The following is a 4,681-nucleotide window of genomic DNA, read 5'->3' on the forward strand; positions in this document are numbered from 1 at the left end:
TCTAGATTCATTTTTTAATTTTTTTTTGGCCTGTGGATGCCCAGTTGTTCTAGTACCATTTGTTGAAAAAACTATTTTCCCCCCATTGTGTTGTCTTTGATCCTTTGTCACAGATCAGTTGATTATAATTACATCTGTCTGTTTCTTGGTGCTCTCTCAGTACCATTGATCTATTTGTCTGTACATTTGCCAGTATCACACTGTCTTGATTACTGTAGCTTTATAATAAGTCTTTTTTTTATTTATTTAAATCTTTATTGTTCAGATTATTACATTTGTTCCTCTTTTTTTCCCCCCATAACTCCCCTCATCCCAGTTCCCACCCCACCCTCCGCCCTCACTCCCCACCCACTGTCCTCATCCATAGGTGCATGATTTTTGTCCAGTCTCTTCCCGCATCTCCCACACCCCTTTCCCCCCCAAGAATAGTCAGTCCATTCCCTTTCTATGTCCCTGATTCTATTATAATCACCAGTTCATTCTGTTCATCAGATTATTTATTCACTTGATTCTTAGATTCACTTGTTGATAGATGCATATTTGTTGTTCATAATTTGTATCTTTACCTTTTTCTTCCTCTTTCTCTTCTTAAAGGATACCTTTCAGCATTTCATATAATCCTGGTTTGGTGGTGATGAACTCCTTTAGCTTTTCCTTATCTGTGAAGCTCTTTATCTGACCTTCAGTTCTGAATGATAGCTTTGCTGGATAAAGTAATCTTGGTTGTAGGTTCTTGCTATTCATCACTTTGAATATTTCTTGCCACTCCCTTCTGGCCTGCAAAGTTTCTGTTGAGAAATCAGCTGACAGTCGTATGGGTATTCCCTTGTAGGTAACTGAGTTTCTTTCTCTTGCTGTTTTTAAGATTCTCTCTTTATCTTTTGCTCTTGGCATTTTAATTATGATGTGTCTTGGTGTGGTCCTCTTTGGATTCCTTTTGTTTGGGGTTCTCCTCGCTTCTTGGACCTGTAAGTCCATTTCTTTCACCAGGTGGGGGAAGTTTTCTGTCATTATTTCTTCAAATAGGTTTTCAATATCTTGCTCTCTCTCATCTTCTGGCACCCCTATAATTCTGATGTTGGTACGCTTGAAGCTGTCCCAGAGGCTCCTTACACTATCCTCGCATTTTTGGATTCTTTTTTCATTTTGCTTTTCCGGTTGGGTGTTTTTTGCTTCCTTGCATTTCAAATCATTGACTTGATTCTTGCGCTCCTCTGGTCTGCTGTCGGGAGTCTGTATAATATTCGTTATTTCAGTCCGTGTATGCTTAATTTCTAGTTGGTTCCCCAATATAAGATCGAGGGTCTCATTAGTTTTCTTGTAGATCTCATTAAGTTTATCGGCGGCTTCTAAACAGTTCTTGAGAGACCTTAAAAGTGTGGTTCTGAACTCTATATCTTCCATTGACAATTTTGTCCTGTTTTTTTGTCTCCGCATTTTGTTATGCTTCCTTGGTGCACCCCCTAGTGGTCTTTGTTTGCAGTCTTATAGTTAAACCTTGTTGTAGCTAATACCAGGGAGGGTTTGACCTCCAGGCCAAGTGGCTATGAGAATCAGCTGTGTCTGCAGTGAGAGAACTTCTGTCCTCTAGGGAGGTGCTAATCTAGCCTTTGCCTGAGGCTATCCGGTAAATGCCTGTGTGCAGGGCTTGGGCGGGGCGGGTCGCACAGGATCAACAGGGTGGGCCGGAGAGAGCAGTTATGGCGGCTCTCAGTCCTGTCCCCAGGGGCTCTGCCTCTCTGAGTCCCAGCACCCGCTGCAAAGCTTGGAGAGAAAGCTGCACTCGCTCTGACCGAAGCCAGACAGTCCCGCTTCTCCCGTTTGAGTCTGGGTCCCTAGAGACTCGCCCGGATCTGGAGCTCAGAGTCTGCGACTCCCTCCCGATTGAAAACGCCAACCGCGCCCTCCACTGCCAGCCCGCTCCGCGCACTCCGCACCTCAGAATTTGACTTCAGCACTGTGCCTCCTCTGAGTGTCCGTATGCGTTTCTCTTTCCTCCTAGTTGTAGGACTTCCAGTCAGCCAGCGTTCCTGTGGTTCTGGGTGATGTCCCTTCCGTTTTTTGGTTTCAGTTTTGAAGTAGTTGTTCAAAGCAGCAAACTCCGGCGTTAACCTATGCCGCCATCTTGGTTCTCCCTCATCATCATTCTATAATAAGTCTTGAAATTGTATACTGTCAGTCCAACTTTGTTCTTTTCCTTCAATATTGTGTTAGCTATTTAGGGTCATTGTCTCTCCTTATAAACTTGAGAATCAGTTTGCTAATATCCACAAAATAAGTTTTAGGGATTTTGATTGGAATTGCATTAGATCTATAGATCACGTTGGGAAGAACTAACATCTTGTCAGTATCAAGCCTTATCCATGAACATGGAATATTTCTTCAAAAATTAAAGAAAAACAAACACGTTTTATTGCCCTAGCTGATTTGGCTCAGTGGATAGACCATCAGCCTGAGAATCGAAAGGTCATGGGTTCAGTTCCTGTCAAGGGCATGTACCTGGATTGCAGGCTCGATCCCTGACCACGGTTGAGGTGCATGCAGGAGGCAACCAATCAGTGTCTCTCTCACATTGATGTTTCTCTCTCTCTGTTTCTCTCCCTCCCTTCCACTCTCTCTAAAAATCAATGGAAAAATATCCTCCAGTGAGGATTAACAACAACAAAAACATACACACAAAATATGTTTTTTATTGATTTTTAGAGAGAGAGGGAGAGGATAGAAAGATAGAAACATCGATGAGAGAGAAACATCATCGATCGACTGCCTCCTGCACCACCACCACTCCCTTCCCCTGCTACCCCCCCACCCCCACCCCGTCCCTGGGGATAGAACCCTAAGCCTGGGCATGCGCCCTGACCAGGAGTTGAACTGATGACCTTCTGATTCATGGGGTGATGCTCAACCATTGAGTCACATTGCCGGGCTGAATATTTCTTTAATTTTTTTTTTTAAAAAATTGATTTTAGAGAGAGAGGAAGGGAGAGAGATAAAAACATTGATTTGTCATTTCACTTATTTATGTATTCATCAGCTGATTCTTGTATGTGCCCTGCCCTGGGATGAACCCGAAACCTTGGTGTGTGGGGACTATGCTCTAACCAGCTGAGCTATTAGGCCAGGGCAGAATATGTCTCCATTTATTTAGTGTTTTTTTTTTTACTTCTTTCATCCGAGTTTATAGTTTTCCTGATGTAGAACTTGTACATATTTTATTAGATTTATACAAAGTATTTAATTTGGGGGAGGGATGCTAATGCAACTGGTATTGTGTTTTTAATTTCAAATTCCACTTTTTAATTGCTGGTACATAGGAAAGTGATGGACTTTTATATATTAACCTTGTTTCTTGCAATGTTGCTATAATGGTTTATTAATTCCAACAGGTTCTTTTGGTCAAAAATTTTTTGAATTTTCTACATAGACAATCATATCATCTAGGAGCAAAGTTTTATTTCTTCCTTCTAAATCTGTATTCTTTCCCTTTTCCTGTCTAGACCTTAAGTAGGAACTGGAAAGGAGAGGTGAGAGGGGACTTCTTGCCTTGTTTCTGATCCTAGTGGGAAGTCTGAGTTTCTCGCCATTAAGTACGATGCCAGCTGTCGAGTGTGGGGTAGATGTTCTTTATCAAGCTGAGGAAGTTCACCTCTGTATCTAATTTACTGACTTTTCCCATTTTTTTAAATTGTAGCAAAAATACACATAACACAAAATTACCATCTTAACTAATTTTTAAAATATGTTTTCATTGATTTCAGAGAGAGAAAGGGAGAGGGAGAAACATCAGTGAGAAACATCAATCAGCTGCCTCCTACATGCCCTCTACTGGGGATCAAGCCCCAAACCCAGGCATGTGCCCTGACTGGGAATCGAACCATGACATCCTGAGCATGGGACAATGCTCAACCAACTAAACCACACCAAGCAGGCACCAACCTATTTTTAAGTGTACATTTTAGTAGGGTTAAGAATATTCACATTGCTGTGTAATCAATCTCCAGAACTCTTCATTTTGCAAAACTGAAACAATTAAATAACTTTCCATTTCTTCCTCCTCCAGCCCCAGGCACCCACCATTCTATTTTCTGTTTCTACAAACTTGAGTCCTGTAGGGACCTCATATAAGTGCAATCACACAATATTCGTCTTTTTGTGTCTGGCTTATTTCATTTAGCATAATGTCCTCAAAATTTATCTAAGTCATAGCCTGTGTCAGAATTTCCTTCCTTTTTAAGACTGATTAATTCCATTGTATTTAACTCTTCTTAAAATTTCATTCCTGTAACTTGCCCGTTCGTATCCTGTTTGTCCCTTTACTTTTGGTTGGCTCTTTTTCTTGCTCATACTTGGGAGGGTTTTTTTGTTTCATTTTGTAATGGAATGCTTTGCAAATTTGCGTGTCATCCTTTTGCAGGGACCACACCAATCTTCTCTGTATTCCAATTTTAGTAGGTGCTGCCAAAGCGAGTATGGGAGTTCTTTCTTAAGGCTCACTCCCAAAAATCTCCCTACCCATTAAACAGTTATTCCATGTAGTAGCATGTGGTGCTTTTGTGTTTGTTTGTTTTTTTTTAATAGAGAGGGAGAGAAAGAAGAGAGAGAGAGAGAGAGAGAGAGAGAGAGAGAGAGAGAGAGAGAGAGAGAGAGAGAGAGAGAGAGAATCATTTCCTCCCATAGGCAC

General features: G+C 41.4%; 1 pseudogene; it reads right to left on the reverse strand.

Moving 5' to 3' along the window:
- Positions 1-4,369: 4,369 nt before the first annotated feature.
- On the reverse strand, positions 4,370-4,465 carry LOC118659431 (annotated as a pseudogene).
- Between the last annotated feature and the right edge of the window lie 216 nt (positions 4,466-4,681).

This window comes from Myotis myotis, unplaced genomic scaffold (assembly GCF_014108235.1).
Source record: "Myotis myotis isolate mMyoMyo1 unplaced genomic scaffold, mMyoMyo1.p scaffold_m19_p_6, whole genome shotgun sequence".
In the NCBI taxonomy this organism is placed as follows: Eukaryota; Metazoa; Chordata; class Mammalia; order Chiroptera; family Vespertilionidae; genus Myotis; species Myotis myotis.